This window comes from Mobula birostris, chromosome X (genome assembly GCF_030028105.1).
Source record: "Mobula birostris isolate sMobBir1 chromosome X, sMobBir1.hap1, whole genome shotgun sequence".
Taxonomy (NCBI): domain Eukaryota; kingdom Metazoa; phylum Chordata; class Chondrichthyes; order Myliobatiformes; family Myliobatidae; genus Mobula; species Mobula birostris.
Genome location: NC_092402.1, coordinates 57,446,700 through 57,460,711, shown reverse-complemented (window position 1 = coordinate 57,460,711; position 14,012 = coordinate 57,446,700).

The following is a 14,012-nucleotide window of genomic DNA, read 5'->3' as shown; positions in this document are numbered from 1 at the left end:
TCCACATCCTTCCTATAGTGAGGTGACCAGAACTGGACACTGTACTCCAAGTGTGGCCTAACCAGTTTTATAGAGCTGCATCATTACATCGCGACTCTTAAACTCTATCCCTCGACTTATGAAAGCTAACACCCCATAAGCTTTCTTAACTACCCTATCCACCTGTGAGGCAACTTTCAGGGATCTGTGGACATGTACCCCGAGATCCCTCTGCTCCTCCACACTACCAAGTATCCTGCCATTTACTTTGATTAAACATATATGATTAAACATCAGAAAATCGGATTAGTCAACTTAAAGGACCTTTAAATGACAGGCACGTGGATAGGAAAGGTTTAGAGGAACATGGGCCCATGCAGGCAAATGTGACTGGTTTAGTTTAGCATCTTGGTCAGCATGGACCATTTGGGCTGAAAGGCCTGTTTTTGTGCTGTATAACGCTATGATCCTATTTATTGAGTAAAAGCACATTGCACCATTCATTTTCCAACTGGGAAACACACTGCCAATCACTATAGGAAAGGGGAAAGTGGCACTATTAGCCTACCCTTCTACAAGTCAGTACATGTTTGTGGTCTCTCCAGCGCGAATGTTTCTGAATAGTCGAACGGCCTGGATGTGAGTCATTTCAGTCCCAAGCACTACATTTTCCCTCCTACCTCTCCATCGCTCTGCCCTACTTTGAGGCACTTTGTATAAACTGCCTCTTTGACTTGTCTTTGACTTGTCTCTGCGCATCTTCCTCACAAGGGTGGTGAAGAGTAGTTAAGGAACAGTCAGATGTAGTCACGGTCACAGAAGGGGGAATCTGATAGGAGAGGACAGAAGGCCATGGAAGAAAAAAAAGGGGAAGAGCGCCAGAGGGAGGTGATGGGCAGGTAAGGAGATAAGGTGAAAGAGAGGGAAATGGGAATGGGGAATGGTGAAAGGGTGGGGGGCATTACCAGAAGTTCAAGAGATCGACAGTACCCAGACGGAATACAAGGTGCTGCTCCTCCAAGCTGAGTGTTGCCTCATTGCAACAGTAGAGGAGGCCATGGACTGACATGTTGGAATGGGAATGGGATGGGAAGTGGAATTGAAATGGGTGGCCACTGGGAGAACCCGCTTTTTCTGGCAGACGGTGTGTAGGTGCTCAGCAAAGCGGTCTTCCAATTTACGTCGGGTCTCACTAATATACAGGAGGCCACACCGGGAGCACCGAGTGCAGTAGATGACCCCAACAGACTCACAAGTGAAGTGTCACCTCATGTGGAAGGATTGTATGGAGCCCTGAATGGTATTGAGGGAGGAGGTATGGGGGCAGGTATAGCACTTATTGCTCTTGCGAGGATAAGTGCCTGGCGGGGGGAGGGGGGGGTGAAGATCAGTGGGGAGGGATGAATGGACAAGGAGTCGCATAGGGAGCAATCTCTGTGGAAAGCAGAAAGGTGGGGGAGGTGCAGGGGTGAGGAAAAGATGTGCTTGATGGCGGAAGTGAAGGAGAATTATGTGCTGGTCACAGAGACTGGTGGGGAGGTAGGTGAGAACAAGATCCCTGGTGGGGTGGCGTGAAACGGAAGAGATGTGATTGAGGACAGCGTTAATGGTGGGGGAAGGGTAGCCCCTTTCTTTGAAGGAGAAGGACATCTCCTTAGTTCTGGAAATGAAAAGCCTCATCCTGAGAGCAGATGCGTTGGAGATGGAGGAATTGAGAGAAGGGATGGCGTTTTTACAAGTGACAGGGTGGAAAAAGGTATAGTTCAGGTAGCTGTGAGAGTCCGTGGGTTTATAATAGACATCAGTAGATAATCTGTCTTCAGAGATAGACAAGAGATCGAGAAAGGGGAGGAAACTGTCAGAAATGGGCCAGGTAAATTTCAGGGCAGGATGGAAGCTGGAGGCAAAGTTGATGAATCGATGAGCTCTGGATGGGAACAGGAGGGTTGAAGACAGGAGAAGGCGTCATCGGTGCAGGCTGGAGAGTCCTTGCCAAAGAAGTGGGCACAGAGACTGAGGCTACAGAAGTAGAGTTCAGCGTTGTGGCGGGTGTGTAACTTTCTCAAACTTCCTGTAATGCGCCCCCCCCCCTTCACCATTCTCTATTCCCATTTCCCTCTCTCACCGTAACTCCTTACCTGCCCATCACCTCCCTTTGGTGCTCCTCCCCCTTTTTCCTCCTTCCGTGGCCGCCTTTCCTGTCCTATCAGAATCTTCCTTCTCCAGCCCTCTATCTCTTTCACCATTCAACAATACTTCCTGTAATGTGCCCCTTCTCTTACACCTCCCAGTGCAATGCTCTTTTTGAGCATAAATCTTCATGAAGTCACGATTCTGTCTTCACTTTGAGGAAAACCTCCAACTCATTTCCAGTATATCACTGTCTCTGGGTCTAAATCTTGGAACTCTCTCCCCAACACTGGCGGGAGGAGAAGATGGCGGCGCGACGCAGCGTGCGCGGCCGTTCCGAATGATTATCGATATGTGTGACTGGGGGCCATGCATCAATCCGGATTTGATGGGGGACAGCCGTGAAGCACAGAGGAACATCTGGAGTAACTTCTGAAATGCCTGCTTCGTTGCCACTGCTACTGTGCGATCGAGAATCTCCGGAGACGAAGGCCCCAAATCCTTGGCTTTGTGTATCGCCTGCTGCCGGGGCCGGGGTCGTAACGCTTGGTATAGATGATGCTCGGTGCGTCGGTGTCAGAGAGCTGGTCGGAGGCTCGGAGTTTTCGGATAGGCTCGGAGTCAGATTGTGGTCGGATGCCGCCAGGATGCTGCATCGGCAAGTTGGCGGCGCTGGAGGTTTACCGCCTGCGTGAGATGATGGGACTTTCAAGAGACTTTGAGACTTTTACTGTGTCATGGTCTGTTCTTTATCAAATTACGGTATTGCTTTGCACTGTTATAACTATATGTTATAATTATGTGGTTTTTGTTAGTTTTTAAGTCAGTTTGTCATGTGTTTCCGTGATATCATTCTGGAAAAACATTGTATCATTTCTTAGTGCATGCATTACTAAATGACAATAAAAGTGGACTGCATGTCCTCATAATCATAATAACAATATTTTCACCAGAAGGACTGTAGCAGTTTAAGGCGGCATACTCCCACCTTCCCAGGGGGCAATAAATGGCCAAGCAATAAATGCCAGCCTTACCAACTATGATCACATTCTATTAAATAAAATAACTTAGACTTTCAGATCATTAGCTTAAATAGCAAAAATCAGAATCAGGTTTAATATCATTGGCATATGTCATGAAATGTGTTGTTTTGCAGCAGTGTTTTGTATGTAATAATAATTGGAAATTACAATAAGAAATACAATATATTTGTAATGCCCTGGTTAAGACTTCTACTGCTAGGTTGTGAGGTAATTTTTTAAAAACAGTTTTATGAAAAAAGCAGTGTTTGTTAGTAATAGTGCTTTTGCTTCAACTCAAGATAAGGAGCCATATTGTCGACCATAGGAATGTCGTGTCAGTCAATCAGGTTTGTCTTGGTACATGTTGCAATTTTCTGCCCAGTGGGGTGCCATAGAATATCTGGGAGGGCTAGGTGGTATCAGATTTCTGAAGGGCAGTAGATCGGTTTGAGGTCTTTAGGCGGGAGCTGTGGAGCGGAGCACAAGGGAAGATGCAAAATGCCACTTGAAGGAGAGACTCTGTCGCAAGCAATGGTTTGTGCAGATGAATGGTTCGAAGGAGGAAATACCAGTATTCCTGAGTTAGCCAGTTTGTTTGAGATGGTCTTTGAGGGAAGTTCGAATTGTGGCTGGTGTCCTTCATGCAAAACATGGGTTCAGCACGTGAGCAAAGTGATACACCCAACTACTCCAGAAATGAGCTCCAACGTTTATGTGCACATTGGACTGGTTTAACTCTAATGGGCCCTTTTTCCCCCTGTTAACTGTTTGGTAAAGTTGGAAAATTAGTAAATATCCTCTCTTCATAATTTTGTGCTGGAGTACAATCTGTCATTTATTGATAATTGTGTATGAGGCAGTATTTGTACAGCATTCACCACAGTCACTGTTCCTTACTTTCCTGTTTGGTGGAACGCAGATCATACCAAGCCTTGATGTGCATTGCTTATGAAAGGAGTTCTTCTCACCGCTGAGTCACGTGGCCGTTAGCAGAATTAGCTGATGAGCCAAGTTTGTATATGGATGTGGTGAAATGGTTGCATCTTTTTAAAATAAATTAAATAAGTAGATTTAAATAAATTAAATCTGCAATGAAAGCAATAAATTATTGAGGTAGTGTACATGGATTCAATGTGTATGCAGAAATGCAGTGGCAGAGGGGAGGAAACTGTTCCTACAATGTTGAGTGTGTCTTCAGACTCTTGTACCTCCTCCTTGATGGTAGCGATGAGAAAAGGGCATGTCCTGAGTGATGGAGGTCCTTAATGATAGATGCCACCTTTTTTTGAGGCATCACATTTGAAGATGTCCTGGATGCTAGTGCCCATGATGGAGCTGGCAGAGCTCACAACTTCCTGCAGCTTTTACTATTCCTGTGCAGTAGCTCCTCCATACCAGATGCTGATGCAACCAATTAGAATGGTCTCCATGTACATCCGTAGAAATTTGTGAAAGTCTTTGGTGTCATACCAAGTCTTCTCAACTGCCTGATGAAATATTCAAGATCCACAAGATATAGAAGCAAAAAAGGCCATTTGGCCCATTGAGTCTGCTCCACCATTTCATCATGGCTGATCCATTTTCCCTTTCAGTCCCAGTCCCCTTCATGCCCTGACTAACCTTTGCCTTAAGTATACCTAATGACTTGGCCTCCACAGCCACCTGTGCCAATGAATTCCACAGATATACCACTCTCTGGCTAAAGAAATTCCTCATCTCCATTCTAAATAGTATCCCTCTATTCTGAGGCCATCTTCTCCGGTCTTAGACTCCTGAACCATAGGAAACATCCTATATCGAGACCTCTTAACATTCTATAGATTTCATTGAGGTTCACCACCGCTTGATTTTCTGAATTCTAGTAAGTGTAGGCCCAGAGCCATCAAACACTCCTAAATTAACAATCCTTTCAAACTCAGGAAAATTTGCAGATGCTGGAAATCCAAGCAATACACTCAAAGTGCTGGAGAAACTCAGCAGGCCAGGTAGCATCTATGGAAATAAGTAAACTGTCAGTGTTTTGGGCTGAGATCCTTCATTAAAACTGAAAAAAAAGGTGAGAAGTCAGAGCAAGAAGATAGGGGGAGGGGAGGAAGTAGTACAAGGTGGTAAGTGATGGTTGAAAGTTGGGGGGGGGTGGAAATGAAGTAAAAAGCTGGGAAGTTGATTGGTGAAAGAGATAAAGGGCTGGAGAAGGGGGAATCCTATAGGAGAGGACAGAAGGTCATGGAAGAAAGGGTAGGGGGAGGAGCACCAGAGGAAGGTGATGGCAGGTAAGGAGATAAGCTGAGAAAGAGAAATGGGAATGGGGGAATGGTGAAGTGGGCGGCAATTACCAGAAGTTCAAGAAATCGATGTTCATGCCATCAGGTTGGCAGCTACCCAGATGAAATACAAGGTGTTGTTCCTCCACCCTGAGTGTGGCCTCATCATGGCAGTAGAGGAGGCCGTGGACTGACAAGTTGAAATGGGAATGGGAAGTAGAATTGAAATGGTTGGCCATTAGGAGATCTCTCTTTTTCTGGCAGAGGTAGGTGCTTGGTGAAGCAATCTCCCAATCTGCGTCGAGTCTCACTGATGTAGAGGAGGCCACACCGGGAGCACCGGATACAATAGATGACCCCAACAGACTCATAGGTGAAGTGTTGCCTCACCTGCAAGGACTGTTTGGGGCTTTGAATGGTGGTGAGGGAGGAGGTGTCAGGGCAAGTGTGGCACTTGTTTACTTGCAAGGATAAGTACCAGAAGGGAGATCAGTGGGGGGAGATGAAAGGACAAGGGAGCTGTGTAGGGAGCGATCCCTGTGGAAAGCGGAAAGTAGGGTGAGTGAAAGATGTGCGTGGTGGTAGGATCCTATTGGAGATGACGGAAGTTACAGAGTATTATACGCGGAGGCTGGTAGGGTGGTAGGTGAGGACAAGCGGAACCCTATCCCTGGTGGGGTGGCGGGAGGATGAGGTGAGGGCAGGCATGTGCAAAATGGAAGAGATGTAATTGAGGGCAGTGTTGATGGTGGAAGAAGGGAAGCCCCTTTGAGCTCCTGTTCATCCATCTCTGCTGCATCTGCTCTCAGGAAGAGGCTTTTCATTCCAGAACTAATGAGATGTTCTCCTCCTTCATTGGCCACATCAATAACTGTAAACCATTTGTGTAATGCCTTCATGGCATTGAAAAACATTGATGGTTCTGTCACTAGAGGTGTAAGCCTGTCAATACATTGATGACCAATGGTTTCACCTTCAGTCCTGTGAGCCTTCACTCCTTTGGTCTTTATTGGAGCAAGCTGTGACATGAGGGTGGACCCTCACAAGGGTGTCAGGCCCTGATGGTGTACCTGGTAGGGCTCTGAAAACCTGTGCCAACCAACTGGTAGGAGTGTTCAAGGATATCTTCAATCTCTCACTGCTACAGTCTAAGGTTCTCACCTGCTTCAAATGGCTGTCAATCATACCAGTGCCCAAGAACAGCAGGTTTGGCTGCCTCAATGATGATCACCCAGTGCCACTCGCATCTACTGTCATAAAGTGCTTTGGGAGGTTGGTCATAGCTTGAATCAACACCAGCCTAAGCAAGGACCTAGACCCGCAGCAATTTCCCTATCGCCACAATAGGTCTGGAGCAGATGCAATCTCACTGGCTCTCCTCTTGACCTTGGATCACCTGGACATCAGTAATACCCGTGTCAGACTGCTGTTTATTGATGACAGCTCAGTGTCCAATGCAATCATACCCTCAGTTCTAATCAACAAGCTCCAAAACCAAGGCCTCTGTACCTCCCTCTGAAACTGGATCTTGGCCTCCTCACCGGGAGACCACAGTCTGTGCAGATCAGAAATAACATCTCCTCCCTCACTGAATCCACACCAGCTCACCTCAAGGATGTGTGCTTAGCCCAGTGCTCTTCTCTCTCTACACCCATGAATGTGTGGTTGGGTACAGCTCAAATGCCATCTATACATTTGCTGATGACAACTATTGGTGGCAAAATCTCAGATGGTGATGAGGCGCACAGGAGGAAGAAAGATCAGCTGGTTGAGTGACACCACAGCAAAAACCTTGCACACAACATCAGTAAGACTGAGGAATTGATTGTGGTCTTCAGGAAGGGCAAGTCGACAGGACATATACCAGTTCTCGAAGGTATGGGAGGTAGAAAGGGTGAGCGGTTTCAAGTTCTTAGGTGTCAACATCTCTGAGGATCTTTCCATAGCCCAACATGTTGTTGCAGTTACAAAGAAGGCACAACAGTGGCTATATTTCATTGGGAGTTTGAGCAGACTTGGTATGCTACCAAAGACATTCACAAATTTCTACAGGTGTACTGTGGAGAGCATTCTAACTGGTTGTACCACTGTCTGGTATGGGGTGGTAACTGCACAGGATTGGAAAAGGCTGCAGAAAGTTGTAAACTTAGCCAGCTCTATCATGGGCACTAGCCTCCCCAGCATCCAGGACACCTTCAGAGGGCAATGCCTCAAAAAGGCTGTATCCGTCCCGAAGGCCAAGACATGCCCTCTTCTCATTGCTACCATCAAGATGGGGTACAGGAGCTTGAAGACACACACTCAATGTTTCAGGAACAGCTTCATCCCCTCCACCATCAGATTTCTGAATGGACAATGAATCCATGAACGCTCCCTCTGTCCATTTCCACTCTCTCGCTCTTTGCATTATTTATTTAATTTATTTTTATGTATACTTTTTATTGTAATTTATAGTTTTTGCTGCTGCAAAATAACAAATTTCATGACATATGCCAGTGATATTAAACCTGATTCTAGTTTTTTAAAAATTCCATTTAAATTGATAGATAAGAGTCAACCAATGAGAAAGCTCTTATTCCAATAATGTAGCAGCAAGAGAGGCTTCCAGAACTTTCCAGAATTATACCACTCCAACCACTAGAGGATACACTGAACAACTGTATATATACAAACTGTGACCACTAGGAAGCACATTAGGCAGTTACTTGTATTCAAGTAATTATATAAAATACAAGATAATAATCAATTATTAAACAGTTGGATTCAACACCAGTTTGTAGACAGGAACAAAAAATATTGAATGCAGATGCCAGACAAGACCTGCCCTCCATGGATTCTGTGTACACTTCTGGTTAGCTTGGTAAAGCAACCAATATAACCAAAGACTCACTTTCAAGGATTCTACAACTCATGTCCTTAGTATTATTTATCATTATTGGTCATTTTTTAAAATAATTGCATAGCTTGTCTTGTTTTGCACATTGATTGTCAGTCTTTGCATGTCTGTAGTTTTTCATTGAATCTGTATTTTTTGTTCTACTGTGAATGCCTTCAAGAAAACAAACCTCAGAGTAGTATATGGTGACATATACAGTATGTATTTTGATAATAAATTTAATTTGAACTTTGGATCATTACCAGCAGGTGCATAGCTGTTCACATCTCTTGGCTGAGGGACATATTTTAAGAATCCAAAAATGGGAAACTAATTTGGAACATCTACTTTCAGATATGTTGCCTTAATTTATGAATGACCAAGGTGTATGAATGCAACTCCGTGCTCCTGGTGGTGTTTTTGAAAATGTACAGTTTGATAAGGTCAGCAGTGACACCAACAGGCTGTAGGAAGTACACTGTATGTTTGCATTGAAACACCAACTTCATCAACAGCAATTTGGTCCAAATACCTTTCGTTAACATTTAATGACAGTCTTTTAAAGTGCTGTTGTAACATCATTTACATACTGATGCCACATAGGTTGGGAGAACACCACTGGATCATCATAAGAGGGGCATATTTTAAGAATGAAACATCACAAAGTGAAGCCTGTCATTCCTGTGCTATAGCTACTTGGTAGATATATCCACCTAGTCCCACTCACCAGCTCTCTTCACTAAGCTGTTCATTCTTTTCTCACTGTAATTGTACCTGCCTCTACCGCTCCCACTGCCAGCTCATTCCATATATCTACTCCACTGTATGTCAAAACACTGGCTTGTCAGGTCCCTTTTAGATCTTTCCCCTCTCCCATTATACCTATACCCCCTCGCTGTAGACTCCACTACTCTGGCAAAAACATTGAGCAGCCACCTTAACTATAACTCTCATGATTTTATGCAAGGCAAATGATAGGGCAACTTATTATGAAGTTGAGTGTTTAAAATCATAGAATTCAAAACAATTAAAAAAACAAATGCAGATATTTCTTTTTAAAAGGGGGAAATGTGGAAACCCTTGAATTGTTATTATACCAGAGTCTTTGTCTACTCCTATTTGCTCCCATTCCTCAAAGCCCTGAAAGTTACTCTTGCGTACCTGGACCATTCTATTTAGAAGGTCCTGTCTGAATCTACGCTTGCCAATCCCACAGGCAGCAAGTATTGGATAAGAATTACTTGAGTGACATTTTTTGCCACATCCCTCTCGATATTTTGTCCAGAATTTTAACTCTGTACCTGCTGATCCTTGAACTATTTTTGCTATGGGGAGCAATTCCTGTGTTTATCCAATCTGAACCTGTCATGATCTTGTACGTGCCCATCAAGCCTCCTTTGCTCCAGGGGGAATGTGCTCAGCTTCTCCAGTCTAACCCTGCAGCTGGGACCCCTCATCTTCAGAACCATTCCAGTAAGTTGTTTCTGCCCCTCTCTGGGACCTTCACATTCTCCCCAAATTGAGCCAGTGTTTGTCCGGGTTCCACATTACCTCGCTGCATTTGTTCTCGGTGCCTCTCTCTGAATCCAATGTTTTACTTTCTACTTTCTCAATGTGTCCTGTTATTTTCAAAGTCCTAGGCACATATGCACCCAGGCTCCTATTCTTCATGCTGTCTCCCTTGTGCTTTTTGCTTAAGTATATTGATTTTAAATCCCAAAAGCCCATTTTATCTGCCTATGTCACAGAGCATTACAGCATAGAAACAGGTCCTTTGGTCCATCTAGTTCATGCCAAACTATTATTCTGCCTCATCCCATCGACCTGCACCTGGACAATATCCCTCAAATCCACATACTTATCTAAACTTCCCTTAAATGTTGAAATCCACCCCACATCCACTACTTGCAGTGGCAGCTCGCTCCACAATCTCACCACCCTCTGAGAAGTAGTTCCCCCTCATGATCCCCTTAAACATTTCACCTTTCACCCTTAACCTCTCATTCTAGTCTCACACAACCTCAGTGGAAAAAGCCTGCTTGCATTTACCCTATCTATACCCCTCAATTTTATATACATCTATCAAGTCTCCCCTTATTCTCCTACACTCAATATGTCCTCTTGCCGCCTATTCCTGTCCTCACTTAGCCATATTTCCAAGCTTTAAATTTGTAAATTTTACCCCGCACACTGATGTTCAAGTCATGAATATATATTAAAAAAGTGATTCACACCTCTGCAGAGCATCATGATCACCCTCTAGTCTGAAGGACATAAAACAGCACGATTTACAGCTGTAAGCTAATTTCCTATTCACAGCATGACTGACCCCTTGATTTCTATGGGCTTCAGATCTGCAAACCAGTCTTTTGCATGGGACCTTACCAAACTGCACTGCATTGCATCGTTAAAAAAAATCAGTGGCAAGGAAAGAAACCTAGAATCCGATCTAACACCTTACAGTTAGGAAAGGAAGGAGGAGGTATGACACTTCCTTGTTTGAGAAATTATTTTTATGCTTCACAGATAACCCCTCTGTTATATTGGCGCAATAGGGAATACAAGGTTAGATGGAAGGAAATAGAATTTGGATTGATTGACAGTTTTCCCCTACAGGCCTCACTAGTGGACAAAGGATTGATGGCCCAATTGGAAAAGATTAAAAACAGCTGGATAAATCTCACATTAAAGGTATGGCAGAAGGTGGCTAATTCACGTGGAATCAATAACATGTTAAAACTTTACAGATGGTGCGCTTATGATACCGAATTTCTGCCCAGCAGAGGAGATAAAGATTTGAATTGTGGATAAGGAAAGGTCTTACAACCTACCTCTCATTCACACATCAAAGTGTATTACAAAGTTTTCAATCCTTGCAGGACAAACATGGCCTAGAACACAATGACTTTTTTTTTAAAGGTACCTTCAAGTACGACATCATGTTAACCAGAGTTGTAGATTTACAGACTTATCAACAGTACAAATTAGAATTTTTCAAGATTCTCAATTCGGCTTACAGTTCAATACCAAGTAAATCAATTTCCCGATTATATAATGCCCTCTCTCATGCCAAAAATGAAAACACACTATATATTAAAGAGAAGTGGGAGAAAGAAGCGAGGTTGGTACTTTCAGAGGAGGCTTGGGGGAAAATATGCAGCTTTCAGTGGTCTTCGACTAATTCTTTGATTTGGAGAGAACATTGTTGGAAAAATATTAAAAGATACTTCAAGACCCCATACCAGGAAAAATATAAAGACACAAACATGGCGTGTTGGGCAGAAGGTGTGGCTCCAAGGAGGCAAATCATTTCCATATTTTTTTGGGATTGCCCTAAATTAAGTTTATATTGGGAAGGTATTCACAGAACATTAGTTAAGGTATTTAAGGCTCAGGTACCTCTGAACTTTGAGACTCTCTACTTGGGGCATGTATTGCTTTTGGAACAGAAGAAAGATATAAAACTGCTGCAGGCCCTTTTAGCGGCAAGTAAGAAATCAATCACCAGAAAGTGGCTAAATCCAACATCACCTACATTAGAAGATTGGCATGAAATTATTTTGAAAATATTTAAAATGGAAAAGATGACCTACTCTCTGAGAATTCAAAAGGAAACATTTTATCAAATTTGGAATAAATGGATTGAATTTATAACCCCAGAGCGAGCAGACTTTAGATGACTCTCCGAATGGTTTATACTGTTTGTCTCACCAACACAGTAATAGTGTTAACGAAAGCACCCTTGGCTCGAATGTTTACTTTTTTTTTTGGAAAATGTGGAATTAACACAAGTAAAGAAAAGATCTGGGGAAATTTTGGACCAGAAAGAAATGGACCATAAGAGATACATGGAAATTAGTATTCAACCACTATTATTAATATTTTTATAACAATTATCATTATTTAGTTTAGAGTGGAATTACAATTGCACATAAACATCTATTTGAGTGCCTAATTATTTTCTATATTACCTCTCAATGTGCACTTTTGAATGTACAAATATAGATTTACTCACATAACAAATGGAAAAGGTTATATATGTAAAAAGTTTGTATTACTTGTGAATACCTTATCCAAATAAAAATAAAATTTAAAAAAAATCCAAAAAATCAGATTAGTCAAATAGTTTTTGTTTTCAACTCATCTATGCTGGCTCTATTTCAATTCATCTGTGCTGGCCATATCAAGAAATTTGAGTTGGTCAGATTTTTGCTGATTATTTCTGGAAGGTTAAACTGACTGGTTTCTAGTTGCCAATAGACCCTTGCATTTCTTTTTGAACACGTGTATTACACTTGTCACATTTTTGTTTCACTTACCCTCCCAGTTTACTATTTTCAGCCAGATTCCCAGTTGGGAATTTCAGCTGACACACTCCATCCATCACCTTCATTTCTATCATCTGGGGTGCTGTAACTTTGTAACTTGAGGGTATGTAGCTAACCTCTACACAAAATGTCACTTTTCAAGGCCACCCATTTTTTTGGCTATAATATTAACTACAAATTATTTGGTTAAACTTGATGCTGGCCAGATCTCTCCTCATCCTACCCAGAAGAACTGCTGTCCAATTGTAAGCTCTATATCACATTTCTTTTTGCCCCTTTCCATTATTAGCCTAATCCTTATGATACAATAACCATTGCTCTCCATGTGTGCTCCCATTGACACCTGAGCTCCTCATTACACAGAACCTGATACAACCAAGCCCCTTTTTGGCCAATTCAGAAAAAAATGTTTTTCTCTTGTACACTTTATTTTAAAAAAAGCCTTCCTTCTTTACTCTTTATCCCCCATCAAAACTGGGCAACCAAAGTCTCCCAATATTGCTGTATCAAAGTTCTTGGATATTTCTGTAATTTCCATGTTGATTGTCTCCTCTATCTCCAAATTAGTATTTTTTGACTTAGTGAAAAATTCTGAACTCCATTCAAGTGGATTCTACACTTGACTATTCAAAGGCTTCCCCTTTCTCCACTTCCTTTTTACTCACTGTCTGATTTCACCCAGAACTCCATTGCTGTTTAACATTCCTAATCTTTTGTGCATCAGAATCGGGCTTAGTATCACCAGCAGATGTCATTGAAATTTATCGTTATGCAGCAGCAGTACATTGCAATACATAATAAACTAAATTACAGTAAGTATATATATTTAAGTTAAATAAATGGTGCTAAAACAGGAAAATAAAGTATTGAGGTAGAGTTCATGGGTTCAACGTCCATTCAGAAATCTGAGGGCAGAGGGGAAGAATCATTGACTGTGTGCCTTCAGGCTCCTGATGGTAGCAATGAAAAGAGGGCATGATCTGGGTGATGGGGATCACATTACTCGTATGTGAACCTCGCTATGACGACACTAATCTCATTCCTGTTGAGATGCAACTCAGTGATATTGAACAGGTTCCTTCTCCCATAGAACTGTCCTCAATGCAGCATAATTCTTCACAGTGCCCCCAGCTACACATTAATCTTCCCGATCTATTTTTAGCCTCACTGGCAGATGGCACTGGGAATAATTCATCTTTGAGATACTATCTTTTTAAACTTCCTCCCGAGCTTTTTTTAAAAAAAGTTTGAGCCAGGCCTCAATTCCCGCCCTCAGTTGAGCGAGTTGGAGCTTTTCTCTCTGGAGTGAAGGATGAGAGGTGATATGATAGAGGTGTACAAGATGATAAGCGGCATAGATTGAATGGATAACCAGAGATTTTTTTCCCAGGGTGGAAATGGCTAATATAAAGGG